This window comes from Pelodiscus sinensis, chromosome 1, assembly GCF_052426305.1.
Source record: "Pelodiscus sinensis isolate ZL-2025 chromosome 1, ASM5242630v1, whole genome shotgun sequence".
NCBI lineage: Eukaryota > Metazoa > Chordata > Testudines > Trionychidae > Pelodiscus > Pelodiscus sinensis.
The window spans coordinates 339581086-339598892 of record NC_143052.1 but is presented as its reverse complement, the minus strand read 5'-3'; the positions used below and the strand labels follow the sequence as shown (position 1 = coordinate 339598892).

The window sequence follows — 17807 nt, the reverse complement described above, 5'->3', positions numbered from 1 at the left end:
AGAGATAAATAGCAGAGTCCCACAAAGATCTGTACTGGGCCAATGCTGGTCAACATATTCATAAATGGTCTGGAAAAAGTGTGGCAATATTTGCAGATGACAGAAAATTACTCAAGCTAGTTAAGTTTAAAGCTGACTGTGAAGAGTTCCAAAGGCCTCTGACAAAACTGAGTGACTGGGCAATAAAATGGCAGATGAAAATTCAATGTTGATAAATGCATATTGAAAAACATAACCCCAAATGTACATACAAACGATGGGGTCTAAATTTGCTGTTACCACTCAAAAATAAAAGCTTTTGGAGTCATTGTGGATAGTTGTCTGAAAACATCTGCTCAGCATGCAGCAGCATTTAAAAAAGCTAAGATAATTTTAGGAACAATTAGGAAAGGGATAGATTAGACAGAAAATATCACAAGGCCACTATATTAATCCAGGATATATGTGCAGTGCTGGTTGCCGTATCTCAAAAAAGATATATTAGAAATGGAAAAAGTACCAAGAAGGGCAAGAAAAATAATTAGGGCTATGAAACAGCTTCCATAGAAAGAGAGATTAGCAAAACCTGGGACTGTTCAGCTTGGAAAAGAGATGACTCATGGGGATATGATAAGAGGTCTGTGAAATCATGACTGGTGCAGAGAAAATGAATAAGGAAGTTTTATTTACATCTACATACCACAAGAATGGGTCACCCAATGAAATCAACAGGCGGCAGGTTTAAAACAAACAAAAGGAAGTATTTCTTCATTCAATGCATAGTCAGCTGGTGGAATTCCTTGTTAAGGGATATTGGGAAGGACAGAAGCATAATTGGGTTAAAAAAGGAATTAGATAAATCTGTCACTAGAAGGCAAGTTTTCTATTCCTTTAATCATCCGTGTCTCTCTGCACTTCTTTATCAATATTGTTACTGAATTATGAATTAACATAACATAAGAATGGCCATACTGGGCCAGACCAAAGCTCCATTTAGCCCAGTAGCCTGTCTGCTGACAGTGGCCAGCACCAGGTGCCCCAGAGAGGGTGGACTGAAGACAATGATCAAGCAATTTTTCCTCCTGCCATCCTTCTCCAGCCTCTGACAAACAGAGGCCAGGGACACCATTTCTATCCCCTGGCTAATAGCCTTTTATGGACCTAACCTCCATGAAATTATCTAGCTTCTCTTTAAACTCTGTTATAGTCCTAGCCTTCACAGCCTCCTCTGGCAAGGAGTTCCACAGGTTGACTACACGCTGTGTGAAGAACTTTCTTATATTAGTTTTAAACCTGTTACCCATTCATTTCATTTGGTGTCCTCTAGTTCTTCTATTATGGGAACTAATAAATAATTAGACACAATATTCCAACAGTTGTTGCACCAGTGCCAAATACAGAGGTAATTCCTACCTACAATTCCCCTTTCTGCATCCCTGATCATATTGGCTCTTTTGGCCGCAGCATTGCACAGCAAGTTTATGTTCAGCTGATTACCCTCCAGTACCCCAAATCTTTTTCAGAGTCGGTGCTTCCCAGGACACAGTCCCCCTTCCTGTCAGTATGACCCAGATGCTTTACTCCTAAACATACGATTTTACATTTAGCTGTATTTAAATGTATACTGTTTGCTTGAACCCATTTTACTACGCGATCAAGGTTATTCTGTATCGCTGACCTGTCCTCTTCATTATTTTCCACTCCTCCAATTTTTGTGTCATTTACACACTTTACCAGCGATGATTTTGTGTGTTTTTCCAAGCTCCAGCATAAACTCTGGAATCAATCTAGAAGCAATCCTCAAGGAAAAGACAAAGGAAAAACTAAAGGGCAGAATCAATCCTTAGTTGCACCAGGATGGAATTGGCCTAAGCACCCATTAACATGCCATGATTTTGGGGCTAACATCCAGACAGAAGGCCACAGCCAGATTAACTCTCTTGTGGACCTGGGACTATTAAATTTTGTGAGCCCCCTGAATAAAGTCTTTGTCCTAGTTTAAAACAAAATGATCACAATTATGGCATTTAATGAGGCTCTTAATGCTGTACTAAACTTGCCTTTTAATTAGCATAAAGACATTCTGTGGTTACATTTTAGTCTTAAAACATGTCTCCTTACCGAAGCACAGGTGTTATATTAGTTTCTTTCTGGAAGGGATTTTGGGTGCACGAGGGGGCTCCAGGCTGGGGCAGAGTGTTGGGGTGCAGGAGACGGTGAGGATGTGGGCTCTAGGAGAGAATTTAGTGCAGGAGTTCATGTCAGAGCACAGAATTACAGAATTTAACTTGTGTTTCCCATACCTCAAGCTAATGCCCTAACCACTGCACCATCCTGCCTCCTATTAAACACAAGGAGGCCATTACATGATAAGGTCTATGGTGTGGCTTAGGCAAGGAGAGATAAAGACTGTCTGGCATAAGATGTATCGAATATAGTAAATAATGTAACATGACCCAAGGGGAGGGGGACGAGGAGAGAGAGAGAGAGAGAGAGAGAGAGAGAGAGTCCGTCCGAAATACTGAAAAACAACAAATGGTCTGGTAGCACTTTATAGACTAATGAAACATGTGGATGGTATCATGAGCTTTCGTGGGCACAGCCCACTTCTTCCGTTGACAAGAGTTATGAGTTGGGGCTATGAAATACCGGAGAGCGAGCGAGAGAGAGAGAGAGTAATGCCAAGCTCATGCTAATCCAGTCAGGAAGATCAGATCAGCAGAGCCCCTTCAGATGTCCTGCATTCTGATGCGGTGAGGCTGAGTCATGATGTACTGTCACACCGGGTCTCATAGAAATGAGTGCAATTATTACTGCACAGTTCTTCCAGCTCTATAAGCCATGCCTCTGTGTGTGAAAACACTTCCCCAAGACTCACATAGAAGAATCTGAACGCTCTGTTACATTATCAGCCAGCTTTTGTTTCTTCTATTTTTTTTATCTCAGCCTCGGTGCCTTGGCCTACTCTAGACAATGAAAGTGAAGCTTTTATCAAAGGCTATTATTGTTTTTTCATCCACAACAACAGTTTTGATTATAGCCAGGTTTCCTGCATTTAGACCTCACTGTGACTTGAGCGATCCCTGAATTCCTAGCAAAACAAAGCCTTGCTCGCAATAGCTCACCCTGGGTGAAATTCACTCCTGTGAAGAAGAGCAGCAGAGGCATCCATTAAGTCCCATACCTTTAAGGCTTAAATGAGGCATAGATCTTGAGCTGGCTCATTGCACATGGATATTTTTAGTCTGTTGGATCACAACATTGCTAATGCTCATCAATGATGCAAAGCCAACATCTCTGGAAGGAAAAGCCCTTGACTTTTAACCCTGGTCTACACTGGGGAGTTATTTTGAAATAAGAACTCCTGCATTCCAGAAGGAAAAACACTTATTTCAAAATTGTTATTTTGGGAGTTATTATTTCGATACAAGTTATTTTGAAATAATGTCCTAGTGTAGACATGCCCATAGAGACAGTGCAGTGCCCATGTGTCCCACTGTGAATCACTCCTTTCACACGGATTTCCCTTAACCCTCACTCAGAGGAGATAAGAGACAGTGGATATGATCATTCCATGCAGATGTTAATGTCAGTATAATGCCAGTTAGGTCTTTGGTTTTCTGAGCAGTGCCCAATTACCACGTGAACATAAGCCCACTATGGCTACCAATTCCTTCTACAACAGACTATGGCAATTCTCAGGCACTTCCAGCGTGGTCTGCGATAGGGATATCAACGAGTAGTCGACTAGGCGATTAACCAATAAGCTTAGGTTTATCGGTTAATCTAGATGACCACTCGCATCCTCCCCTTGCTGCCTCTGTATCAGAGGCAGCAAGGGGGAGGAGAAGGAGGGGCTTAAAAGCTAGTCCCCCCAGCACTGGCTCTGCGGTGCCAACTGCCCCTCCCCCACATGCTGCTGCCTCTCTTCACAGCAGCAGCCCCTGTCTGTGAGGGGTCTGAGCTGCCATGGACAGAAGCTGCTTTGCAGAAGCCTCCCCCGCCCTTCCCTCCCACGCAGCTGCCTCTGTATCAGGCAGCCAGTCCATGAGGGAAGCTGGTTTTTAAACTGGCTTCCCTCATGGACCAGCTCCTGCCTGGCACCCCTGATACAGAGACAGCCATGTGGGGTAACGGGGGGTTCCCTGGGAGGGAGACTGAATTGCACTGGCTGCCGGCCCTGCCACTGGGGACTATAGAATACTTGTCTAACTGCTAAGATTTCACGTGGTCATTTGACTATTCTATTACCTTAGTCTGCATTCCAGCTGCTATGCCAGAGCTGAAGGACACTGTAGATCATCGCTCGTTACCTGAGCCAGCCATCCCTGCCCCTCATAAGCTAAAAGACAATTCTCCAAACTACATGTGAACAATTTGTCCTCAGCCGACACCTGTTTACACATCTAGAGAACCTTTTAATCCAGCCCGTCTTTTGCTAGCAGCAGGTGGTGTTTGTTTGCTTTCAGTCTGTTTAGTTGTAACAGATCATCTCCAATGTGCAGAGAGCAAGGGTGACAAGTGATTCAAAGGCGTATCGTTCCATTGTTCAGTCAGAGGGGAAATGAATCTGTTCTGCTATAATAATGCCTTAAGCAGACTTTCTTTTAATATTTACTATATATTTGAAAGAGTTTGTGTGTGTGTCTGTCTGTCTGTCTGTTCAATTACTCCTCCTAAACAGTAAGCGCTAGGAACACCAAATTCGGTACACAGCTTCTTTTTCTCATAACTTAAAGCAAAGTCAGGGTTTGGTTTTGCCAGGAAAATGGATTGTGCCTGGAATGGGATTGCGTCTCATAAAACCATACTGAAAAGAGATAGAATCACCAGGAAGGTAAAAGGGCTGTCTGGGGGAGCCCCCTAAGCTGGGACTGTCCCACCCCTGAGACTTCCACCCCTCAAGTGCCCTCTAGGGAGGGTGGGGCAAGCTGAAGACCCTCCCCCCTGATTTGTATGGAAACATTGCTGGCTGTTCGTCTTTGTTAAAGAGCAACGGGAAAGTGAAGAGTTTGCTACCTTCCTTGCTCTTCCTGGAGAGCACAGACAGCAGGAGAACCTGGACCTCTCCCAGCCGGGGGACATAGACCCCTCCCCAGCAGTGCCAATTGGAGCGGCAGCGGCCATGAACAGGTGCTTCTCACCTGGCCCCGAGCTGCTGTGATGAGAGAAGGCTGGAGTAAACCCTTCATGCCCAGCCCCACCCCAGAGCAATTATTTAAATGAAGAAAAACAAAAATGAATTGAGTTAAGGACATGAGCAATGAGGGGTAAATCTTCTACATTCTGCAAAAGCAAAACTACCCCCACAATCCCTCAATCACCAACAGTCTGGCCAATACATAATAAGCCACCACTTGCTGCAACCACCTATACACATCCTCCATATCCTAGATTCCCCAGCCTCAGCCAGATTTCGGGCTAGGACAAGTGAGAGAGGCATTACTTATTACACTGGTGATAGATGCCTGTCTCTTATCCACAGACAAGGGACATCCATCTGCAATCATGCTGCTGAATCTCTCTACAGCATTTGACGCAGTCAATTCCTGCTGTCCCATCTATCCTAGTGTCTGGGAGCCATCAGCATTTGGGGGAAGAGCAGCTGGCTGAAAATGGATTCAGAATAAAGAGCAATAAGCTTAAATTGCAGCAAACCAGGTTTGGGGTGAACATTAAGAAACTTTTCCTAACTTGTCAGAGTGGTCAAGCGACAGAACAAATTGCCTAAGCAGGTTGTGAATCTCCACACAGGGGAGTAGCGGGGAGGGTTAAAAACAGATTAGACAAACACCTGTCAGGAAGGATCTAGTTATTACATAGCCCTCTCTAGGGTGCAGGGGACTGGAATAGAGGACCTCTCAAGGTTTCTTCCAGTCCTATGCTTCTATGATTAACACCTGGCAAATCTACGGATATCCATGGACCATGTTTGGAGAGCAGAGATCAGATGTGGATACAAATTTTGTATCTGCCCAGGACTCTGTCCATAATTCCAGACATCTCAGTCATCAAGTCTTGGGGTCTTCCTGGACGGTCCAATTTCCCTTAACTATCCAAATAAGTATGACTGCAAACAAAACAAAATCCCTTCCATCTACAGCTGGGCAGAAGACTGTACCATACGATATTGGACTGTGGGTTGTCCATGGTGATCCATGGATTTGTATCCTGACGGCTGGATTATTGGCATTCATTTTATCTAGGAATAAAGCTCATCACCCTGATGATGCTCCCATTAGTACGGAACAATGTATGTCACCTCCTGAGAAGCTCATCACCACAGTGCGCTGCTCACTGCACAGGATCCCGGTGAAATACAGAATCTAGTCAAAGTTTTCGGTCTTATATTCATCCTCCCTCCACAGGCCCCAGGTTACTAAAGGACAGCAGCCCACTGTGCAGCCATGGAAGCCCACTGAAACAACGGATCTGACACCCTCAAGAAAGGTGCATCGTCCATAACTTAGTTGAAGATCAAGCACAGAGAACAAATGGATCATGACTCTGCTTATGTGCTTCTCATTTTGGTGGAATACAGGAAAGTGCCTGGTGATAGATTTGTTGTGTCTATACTATACTAGACACAATAAATCGACCCCTGCTGGATCGATCACTGCCCATCGATCCAGCCCATAGTGAAGACATGCCCCTAGACTCCTTAGTGAACTTTGGATAAATCCTTTAATCATTAGTGATAACATGCTTTTTAGGGTACATGTTCTCTGAAATTAACTACTACTGATGGGGACTGGGACTGGGAGGAAAGCTTCCCTGAAGACAGACTGTTTCATAACTGCCTGCTGCAGGATTTCTTGTACTTCCCTTTGAAACAGCTGGTTCTATCCACTGTCAAAGACTAGCTGGACCTAAGCTGAATACTAGGAAGTGAAATCTATTACACTGTGAAAGGGAAGTGGTGGATGCACTAGAATATGAGTCATTTAAAGCCAGTCTGGACAAACCAGTGGAGAATACACTGCTGTGGGTGACCCTGTACAGGTCGTGGAAGCTGGACTCTCATAGGGTCTCTTCTATCTCTGTCCTAGATAGGAAGTTTTAATTTATCCAGAGATACCTTTCATATTTCTCTAGTCTGAACTGCCCAGGAAGAAAACCTGAAGGAAAATAAGATATTTAGCATACCTAAAGCATGGCTGCCGCAGCAGTGGCTGTGAGCAAGAATGGACATGAGAAGTGCTGTCACTCATCACAGATTTCCAAAGTGTAGGGTCCCCAGTCACATTATACAGCTGAGTCCACATGGGTGGCTCCGTCAGAAAGGGTGCAACAGATTAACTGGAACGCTGACTGTGGAGCATCCTAAGTTGGATGCATTTCAATGGGCTAATTCTGAAGTGAGTTAAAGTTAATATTTGTGTAGAGTCTTTACTGAGGGTACGTCTACACTACAGCGCTAGTTCGAACTAACTTAGTTCGAATTAGTTAATTCGAACTAAGCTAATTCGAACTAACGCGTCTAGAACTAAAAACTAGTTCGAATTAGCGTTTTGCTAATTCGAACTAGCAAGTCCACATTGAGTGGATTCTGAACAGGGCTTAAGGATGGCCGGAAGCAGTGCCGGCAGGGCATCAGAGGAGGACTTAGAGCGTGGAGATGCTGTCTCAGGCTAGCCGAGGGCTGCGCTTAAAGGGTCCCGACCCCCACCCCGGACAGACAGTTCTAAGGGGTGCCCCGCTTGCAAAGAAGTTCTGGCTTGGAGTGCCCGGAGTACCCACACTGGGCACATCACACCACTCGGCCATCAGCCCGGCTGCACTTGCCGCAGGCTGCCATCTGGGGAGAGAGGGTAATTGGGGGGCTGCAGGAGAGCTTCCACCCCCAGAAGCCCGCAGAGCCAGCCCAGTCCTCCCCATCGGGGGCTCGTACCCCATTCCTCCCTCACCTCCTTCCACTTACCCTTCCCTAGCCCCGCTTCTTATTGATGTACAAAATAAAGATAACGTTTCTTCCAACATTGACTCTGTCTTTATTGAAAAAAACTGGGGGAGCCTGGGAAAAGGAGGTGGGAGAGGGGAAGAGAAAGGCTGGGAGAAGGGAGGGCAACTAACATGATCAGGGGTTGGGAACAGGTCCCAGATGAAGAAAGGCTACAGAGACTGGGACTGTTCAGCTTAGAAAAGAGGAGACGGAGGGGGGACAGGATAGAGGTCTCTAAAAGCAGGGGTTGGGTGGAGAGGGTGCATTCAGAAAAGTTCTTCCTGAGTTCCCATAAAGAAGGACTAGAGGACACCAAAGGAAAGGAATGGGTAGCAGGCTTGAAACTAGTAAGAGAAAGTTGTTCTTCTTGAGAAAGCAAATAGTTAACCTGCGGAACTCCTTGCTGCAGGAGGCTGGGAAGGATACAACTAGAACAGAGTTGAAAGGGAAGTGAGATCAAGTCATGGAGGTTGGGTCCATGGAGTGGTCTTAGCCAGGGGGTAGGAGTGGTGTCCCTGCCCAAAGTTTGTGGAAGGTTGGAGAGGGATGGCACGAGACAAATGGCTTGGTCACTGTCTTCGGTCCATCCCCTCCAGGGTCCCTAGGGTTGGCCGCTGTCGGCAGACAGACTACTGGGCTAGATGGACCTTTGGTCTGACCCAGGACGGCCATTGTAAGCTCAGGGCTCAGGGTCGGGGGTCTCAGTGGACCCCCTTGATTTTCATGCACACCTGCTCCTGGGTGGCCAGGCTGGCAGTTCTCCTGCCCTAGATGGCCACTTTCCTGTGTCTAGTGCGGAGATCGTGGACGAGGTCCACGATGTCCGCACTAGCCCAGGAAGGTGCCCGCCTCTTGCGGTCCAGGGCAAGCTCCCGGGAGCCGCCAGCCTGGTCCCGGCAAGAGGGGGTGGGCTGGGGGGCATCGGGTGGGTGGCTCTGTGCCGTGCCAGGTGCAGGGTCTGCTAGCTGGGTGCTGGCAGGCTTGCACCTGGCACGGGCACCGTAGCCAGCCCGTGCCCCTTTAAGGGGTCCGGGGCCGGGAGGGGGGCATAGAGTTTCCCTGGTGTTGGCCAGAGTGGCCACTAGGGAAACCTGGGGAGGGCTAGCCTCCCACTAGTTCGAACTAAAGGGCTACACAGCCCTTAGTTCGAACTAGCTAGTTTGAACTAGGCGTTAATCCTCGTAAAATGAGGTTTACCTAGTTCGAACTAAGCGCTCCGCTAGTTCGATTCAAATTCGAACTAGCGGAGCGCTAGTGTAGCACCTATTAAAGTTAGTTCGAACTAACGTCTGTTAGTTTGAACTAACTTTGTAGTGTAGACATACCCTGAGAGACTAGATGAAGGGGTAAATTACACCATCTCAGACTTCTCTGGAGCCCACTCCAAATCTGTCAGAAGTTTAGTTGTCTGAATTCAGAGGTGATGCACTTGCTGGAAGGGGCTGGACCTCAGGAAGAAGGGATGGGGCTAGGGCAGCCAGTCCTCCCCCCGCCCCGCCCCAGCCAGCCTTCAGAGCCACCTGGAGCACGCTGCATAGTGCTCTGGCTGTGATTTAAAAGGCCTGAAGCTCAGGAAGCTGGGAGCCCCAGGGCCTTTTGACTCTCCAGACCCAAGGGCAACTGCTCCCTTTGCCCCTCCCCATCAGTGGGCCTGACTGGGAGGCATCAGTTTTGACAACTCTCCTGCTCTCCCAGTTCAAATGTGTTTTGGAAAAAAAAGTTTTGAAGCTGTTGAAATGACAGTTTTAAAATGAACCTTTTGGACGTTCCATTCAAAATAGCTTTTCATTCCGAAAAGTTAGCTAATTGATAGTACCAAAAAAGTGATTAAAAAAAAGGTAAAAATGGAAACAAATTGAAATTATTGAAAAGTTTCAATTGACCCGGTCTGATTTTTCCCCCCAGATTACCAGTTCACAGAAATTATTGAGATATTTTTTTACTCTTCATCCTGATTTAGGACAGAGAAAGAAATTCGAAATCTTGAAAGCTCTCATGAGACAGGAAAGCCATTTTCCAGTCAGCACTCCTCAAGGGATTCTCAGGCGCCTAAACGAGTCGCAAAAGGTTAAAGGAAAAGAAACATGGATGGAAACAGAGCTGGAAGAGAGGACTAAGAGAGAGAACACACACTGCCCCTACCCTCCATGACCCCTCCTTCTCTAAAGCAACCCAGATAAAGGCATGGTTCCTGATTGTAAGCACATTAATTCAGATAAAGCGCCGCACCAGCACCAATCATTCAGGAAGCTGTGGATAAATTTGAAATACGGAATACAAGGAGGTACGTAATCACGAGGAATGATCCACCTCTTAGGCTCTCTCACAGGAACACTGCTGTATAATAGACTAGGACCAGTGGGAGTCTTTCTGGGGGAATGGTTCATGCTCCATGGGAAGGAATTTTAGTCTCGGAAAAATTCTCGAGGCTCGTTAATCTTCAGCAAAAGGCTTGTGTGTTGTTTTGTTGTCATAGCACATGCCTGTCTCAGCTTGGATGAAATAGTGATTTGCCTCCTTCTCTAGACGTGAGGCATTAAATTATACCAAGACAGAACTGCTAAGAAAATAAGAGGATGGCACTGTTTTCTTTGCACAGCCATCCTTTGAGAGCCATTTGGATTGAGCCATTGTGGGAGGACTCGGAAGATCTATGCTAAAGTTCTGTCCTTGCTATAGACTTCCTGTGTGACCTTTGACAAGTCACTTAACCTGTCTTTGCCTCAGTTCCTTTCCTGTGGCTATTTAAATAATTATGATTATTATTTCTGCTTATGGTAACAGCCAGCTAAGAACAGGGCCCCACTGAGCTGGACACTGTACATAATTGGTCCATTCTGCTTCCTGCCTGGACCAGCTGTTGGGGTGAAAATAACCCCACGTGTGTCACCTCTGCAAGCCAGCAAAATATCTAGTGTAAACACAATTCTACCCCTAAAAGAGCATCTTTGTTGGGATGGTGAATGACCTTCAGGGAGGTAGAGTAGCTCTACTGACAGAACTCCTTTAGCTAGCATACGCCACATCTCCACTAGGGGACTTTGCCGGCCTAAGTATACTAGCAAAGGCTCTGTAGTGTAGACAAGCCCTAAGTAACCTATTCAAGGTCACACAACAAAGTTCCCTCTAAGCTTTTCCATTCATGAGCAGAACAAATTTTGTTATGTACACGTAGGCATGTGCACTACCAGGAGAAACACAAACCTAGCTAGGGGTGTTCTGCTCATCAACTGGGTGGCACTAGAATCCTGAGGAGCCATACAAACATACTGCTTACATTACAGTGAACATTGGTCAGTGGCGGGAATGAAACTTGGGGGGGTCTCTTGACTCCCAGGTCAATGCTCTATCCACAAGAGCACTCTGCCTGCCAGCTCTTCACAACAGAGACTCACTTTCATTCCTAGTCGCAATGGTGTTGTGCTAAGAGTGGGGGCATGTAGGTGCTTCTGGAGTAGAGACAGTAAGTACAGAAAAACCACAGTTGAGACCCACCTGTTTGCATTTCACTGCCTTTGCCTGCCTCTGCTCTGTCTGCTTTCGCATGTAGCCCTTCTGGTGGCTCTGTGAGAGCACTGACAGTTGATGGGTCAGTGCAGCAAAGCAGAACATGCACGTAAACATATCCCTCACAGCCACTGGCATGTCATTAAAGACAGCATGTTCCAGTTGGATGCAGCCTCCACAAACAGCATAACTAGAGCGGAGGAGCAATACTGTGTTCCCTGGCTCAGAGGTCAGAAACCAGCTAATTACACTCATTTACATTGGGGGTGATGGTCATTTGCTGAAGGCGGCTATTAGCTTGATGCCCACACAAGACGCGAAGTACAGACAGCTCTGCTCTGAGGAACTTGCTGTGTAAACAAGACAGACACGGAGCACACAGGGGAGCCCCAAGGAGGGAGTGGTTAGTATTTGTTTTGATAATTATTAATGTTATTGCTGACTCATTTCATGTGGGCCTGCCAGGGAGAAAGGAGCCTGTCAGAAGAGCTGGTGGAGAAACTTTCAGCTCAAAGGGCTGTATAAAATATAGCCAGATATAGTGCCAATGGGGTGCAGCCACACTGCACAGCAGAGAGGGCAAGAGTGACATCCCTTCCAATATGAAAAGTACCAAGGCATGTGTCACACACACTGACAGCAGGCAGGATCTGGTGTCCTGATTTTCAGTGGCACTAGGCACCTGCAGTCCCACCTCACTTCAGGGAAAGCCACACCGCTGTTTCTGATCTGACAGATGCTCATGGAGAGTCTCTATGGAACTCAGTTAATCTACCTGGAGAAGCGAAAGCTGACTCAACCCGTCAGGGGATGGACCAAGGAACCATGTTACATTTGGGCCAATATGCTAGCCCTTCTTGCGGTTCTGATATAGAGGCTCTCTGAGAGGAACAAGGCAAGGCAACGACAGTGATCCTGTCACGGCAGCACCTTGGCTCTGAGGGTAAGAACTGACACAAGGTATGTAACATCACAAATGCCACCACTTTCCTGGATGGTAAAGGAGATGTTTGTGACGCTGCATTCTGGGATCTCTTCAGCAAACCTACATGTGTAATCCACACACCTGCTGAGCAGTCTTCCCTCTAAGATTTTCCATCCATGAGCAGAATGAGTTTTGTCTTGTGCACCAATATTGAGGTCATGTGCGCTTGTTCGGATGAGTGCCCCTGTGACACCCAAGTTATAAATCTCTCCCTTTGTTGCCATGTCTCCCACCTTCCCCTCACCCCATCTGCTCCCCTAGTGCCTGCTGCTGCCCCCCACCCTTCACCCGCCTCTGCTGTTCTGCCTCCTGCCCTTCTCACTCCCCTCAGCCCTCCTGGGACCTGAGCCTCTCCCCATCCTCTCTGACACTTGAACCTGTGGTTCCCCCCTGCACCTACCCTTCCTCTAGCCCCTTTTCCCATCCCCCTTCCTAACACCTCCCTCTACCCACCTGCCCTGCCTCTCTCCTCTGCCCTCTGGTGCCCGTCCCTCCCCATGTCTGCCCTTCTGCTTCACCCCCACAATCCCCCTGGAACCTGTACCTCCTTTTACTCCCTACACCCTCCTGGTGCCTCCCCCTTCCCTCACTGCTCCTTGCCTCCCCACACCTGCCCTCCTTGTCCTCTTTTTCCCTGGTGCCCACCCCGTCACCACCCTCTGCCCCAGTTCTCCTCACACCCCTCTGCGCCCTCACACGTGACTTGCTCCAACCACTGTCTTCCTCATGCCCACCCCTCCTTTCAACCCCTCTTCTCCTGGCACCCACCCCTCCCCTATCCTCTTCCTTCCGCTTGGCCCCATTGTCCCTCTCCATCTCTCCCAGCATCACCCTGTCCCCCTCCCTCTCCCATCCCCACTGATACCTTCTCATCCCCTCCCCACTCATTGTCCTTCTTGGCCCCCTGGCATTTATCTTTCCTCCACCCTGACCCTTTCTTCTCCTGCCTTTGCCCCTTCCTTTCCCCTCAGCACACACCCCTTCTTTGCCTCACCCCCACCTTCTCCTTAGTTCTCCCCTGCCCCTTCCCTTCCCTTCTGCACCCCTCAACCTCCTCTAGCTCCCTGATTCCAGGGCTGGGCCCAATGGCGGGTGACTGCCCTGTGTGCCAGGGCCATGGTGCTATTTTCAGCACCCCGGCCCCAGACCAGGAGCAGCTGCACCACGGTCCGGTTCCAGTTCCTGCCAAGCAGCCTTGCCCAAGGAGTAGCTGGGGTCATGTGGCAGCTGGGGGACTGTAGTACTAAAAATAGCACCACAGCCTAGCTGCAGTCCTGGCACATGGGGCAGCCGAATGCTATGTGACCCAGCCGCAGGAGCAGCTCGGGCTGGGGCTGCATGGCGGCTGGGGCTGGGATCGTGGTACTAAAAATAGCACCGCGGCTCTGGCTGGGGCTGTGGTGCTATTTTCAGTACCGTGGCCCAGGCTTCAGCTCTGGCAGCCACAACGTGTGCCGTATGGTGGCTGCCCAGCTGCTCCTGGGACGGAGCATCCACCCACGACAAATCCCCACCCCCAGGAGCAGCTGGGGCCACGGCTGCACAGCTCTGCTGAGGAGGTGGGTGGGACTGAAATTCTTGATGCATGCCTGTGCAGGCATATACCTTACTGGAAACCCTGCTGCTGGGTGTGGTCCACTATCCCAACTAATGGCACTGAGACCACTTACACAGAGATAATGAGTTTGCTCTACAGCCATAGCTGAGAAGCAGGTGGCTTTTAGCTCAAATGGTAGAGGCTCTTGCACTAAACTCGAGAGGTCCTGGTTTGGTTCTGGCACTGAGAAATTTCATAAAAAGGAGCAGTAGAAAGGATTCTGAAAAGGTTATTGAGATTTATTTTTATGCCCCACCCATAGCCTGGTTAGTTGGATCATCCAGCACAGAAATCTGGGCTGAACTGTTTCATTTCCCCTTTGCAGATCACCTGTCATTAAAACAGAGTTCTCCTTAAATGGCCTGAGATTGGCCCAGCACATCGCCTGCAATTCACCCCTGTGCAAAGTGTTTTCCAAAAGGCTCTGCACCACTGACATCTTCAGGTCTGTGCAGAGGGGTGAATTTCTTGCTTGGCCCAGCAAAGCTCTGGTTACTTGCACTGAAAGTGGTGCCCGTCTTTTGCAACATTTTGCAAAAAGAAGCGGGTATGCTTCCAGCTGGCAAAGTAAACAAACAGCTCGTGAGTGGATCAGGGGCAAGTCCTCCCTGAAAACGTATGTCTGTTAACAGCCAGTTCCTGAACACATTGTAATCAATGGAAACACTCCCACGGTTTCAGTGAGAGCAGGGACCATAGCTAGGAAATTCCCTGCACCCTAAAAAGCACCTTTTAAAACACAGACACCAAAAACCAGCAGCAGGAAATCTGATACTTTCACCAATACCCTGGGTATCAGCCCTAAATATAGGTACTGCATCTAAAAAAATTGTTGGAATTGGTATTGCTGCAATAACAGTATAAACAGGCCAAATGAAAATACTGATAATGTGTGAACAGAGACTGTTAAACCAGACACTAATGAACACCATCAAGAAAAATGTGCTCAGCTCCCACAGGACAAACAGACAGGGCTGATTCACACCAGTCACAGAATCATAGAACACAAGACCTGGAAGGGACCTCGAGAGGTCATCGAGTCCAGTCCCCTGCCTTCATGGCAGGACCCAGTACCGTCTAGACCAGGGGTGGGCAAAAGGGCATCTGTGGGCCAGATTCGGCCCTCCAAGTGGGTTGATCCAGCCTGTGGAGGCCCTGCCGCTCCCCCACCCCCAGGCCTTGTGCAGGGCGGGGGCAAGGCGAAGGAAGCTTCACGCAGTTCCCCTGCCCCCCAGACCCTGATTGGGTTGCTCCCTGCGAGGAGTGTGTAGCACTTTGAAGTGCTGCGTGCACCTCGCAGGGTGGGGTTAGGGCAGGAGGAGGCTTCGGGCGCTACCGTAGCCTCCAGACCAATCAGAGCCTGGGGACAGGGGAGCTGCATGAAGCTTTCTTTGCTCTACCCCGGCCCTGCGACCCTCGCAGGGTGGGAGGAGGCTTCGTGTGCTCCCCAGCTCCCAGGCCAATTAGGGCAAAGGAAGCTTCCAGGGCAGGAGAGTGCCTGGTGGGAGGGGGGACAAAGAGGCTCCCCCACCCCCAGACCAATCATGGTCTGTGGGTGGGGAAGCCCAGAAGCATCCTTTCAGGGCAGTTCCGGAGTTTGGCCCCTGGCCAAAAATTATTACTCACCCCTGGTCTAGACCAACCTTGATGGATGTCTACCTAACCTGTTCTTAAATATCTCCAGAGATGGAGATTCCACAACCTCCCTAGGCAACTTATTCCAGCATTTAACCACCCTGACAGTTAGGAAGGATCTTAACAAAGGCACCCATGGAGCAGCAACTGTGAAGCAGCGAGCTGAACTCAGGGGTGTGAGTGGAGACCTTTGCTTTATCCTGTTGGCCCGACTTTGGCTAGTTTGTGTGACATTGGGGATAGTCTCTTTCCACGTACGTGCCTCAGTGAGCCGTCCACTCCTGTCCGGAAAACAGGCAGAACGATGCTCCCTCACCTTTGCAGAGTGCAGTGAGATCTACAAACAGAAAGCACCCTGTAAGTTATTATTATAAGCAGTGTTCCCTCTAATTTTTTCTCCATCTATGTGCAGAATAAATTTTGTTATGTTCATTGAGGCATGTGAACCACTAATAGAAACACATGCAGTGAGCTGTCTGTGCTGTGGGTGCTCTGCTAGTCAGTTGGGCAGCATTTGAATCTCTCCTGTGTGGCCACCCAAGTGCTCAGCTTATAGGGAATACTGATTATAAGACCTGAAATTCAGTGTGCCACTTCCTGGAAAGCTCCTATCTCATGCCAAGAAATCGTCCCAGAACTGGGGCCGAGGAGTTCAGGAAGCTAGTTGAGGTTATATATGAAATGGGAGGAGAGGCTATTCTGTGGTGTCTCAGGGCCCTAATTCTCCAGGTCTTGTTATCGCCATCAGACATCTGTCCTTCAGCTGCTTACACTCCACAGCATGCGTCACAGGAGCCTTAGCAGTATATAGTGTCCTGTTGGCATTGCAGCCTATCGCTGGTGGGCTGGTGCCCCATCACCTGTAGTTGCAGATTTGACAGCAATGTCAGAACTGGCCCTAATATAAGACTTCCCATTAGTAAAGTCCACTTGTATAGCCCTGCCTTTGCACTGTGCAGTCTTGAGGTCATGGACAATACAACCTCCAAGCAGGAAGTTGCACTACCCCCTAAAGACATTTTGGGATCTTGGTATCCTGTATGCTTAGCGTGAAGGTCATGGCATGGCCAGGAGAGGTGGTAAGCGTATTTCCTGTTCTATTGGACTGACAGCAGCAGAGAGTGCCAGAGACAGGCAATCGGCTGTTACACTGACGGGCACTGCATAAGGAGCTGAGGGTGGAGGGATGGGAGTGGGGATGGATAGATGGAGGGGTTCACAAAAGGCCATCACTCAATTGTGATACCTTGCACCGAGTAAGAAACATCACTTAAGGGAAGCATCATATGGAGGAATTAGTGGCCTTATGCGATAAAACGACGTAAAATAGTTGGGGAAGAGGTGGAATCAAAGCTCTGAGAGGGATTTTAGGGCCTCCAAAGAGGCCCAAAATCACCAAAGATGCAACTAGGCAGCCTTGCAGAATGGATGGTCTAGGCCAGAGCTACTCAACTTTGGAAGCCCCGGGAGCCACAATGATACTCACAGCACATGCTGAGGGCCGCAACTTAAGTGTGGTTGCATACATGTGCAAATATATATGCAAGTAGCTTCTTTCACATTGACGGGCATGAATACAAAAATTGAGGGAAGACTATACAACACACAGGCCCCATTTAAGTCAGTTCTGCTGATATTAATAAAATGCAATATTTCCCGATTTCCACTCATATGTCAGCACTTTTAATGAGCAATGACATTCCAGGAACGTAACTACTAAAACACATATCAACAGAAGACCATTATATTGCCTACTTTTTTGTTTTAACTCCCACCCACGGGCCGTAAATGAACAGGTCGTGAGCTGCATGTGGCCAGTGGGCTGCATGTTGAGTTGCCCTGGTTTAGGCATTTGTACTGTGCCCATCACCATGGTATCTGGGAAAGGGAAATCCCAGCTCTTGGCAAGGCTTATAAAGCCATTGTCACGTCTCTGCAGCTTCAGCCAACACGGCTATTTCTTCTGTGGTGCCAAGCAGACATGTTCTGTCAGCACAATCCATGCTGAGACTGTCTGGGAAGGATTTGGGGAGTAAAGGTTAAAGGATAAACTCTAACAGCCTGCAGCCATGGGCAACCTTACGTTGTAAACAACTGTCTGGACACAGAAAGACCACAGGGGCATCACAGCTAGGCTGCTCCCCATGGGGCACATGGCCAAA

General features: G+C 48.3%; 1 protein-coding gene across 2 annotated transcripts in view; it reads right to left on the bottom strand.

The window, feature by feature from the left end:
- GAB2 (GRB2 associated binding protein 2) overlaps positions 1–17807 on the bottom strand; it is a 174745-nt gene that overhangs the window by 91512 nt on the left and 65426 nt on the right. The window contains exon 2 of one of the 2 annotated variants that reach the window (XM_006131909.5): positions 15904–15982. The exons of the other annotated variant lie outside the window; for it this stretch is intronic. The gene's annotated coding sequence lies outside the window, so the exon portion shown is untranslated. The remainder of the gene's footprint in view (positions 1–15903; positions 15983–17807) is intronic. 2 annotated transcript variants of the gene reach the window in all.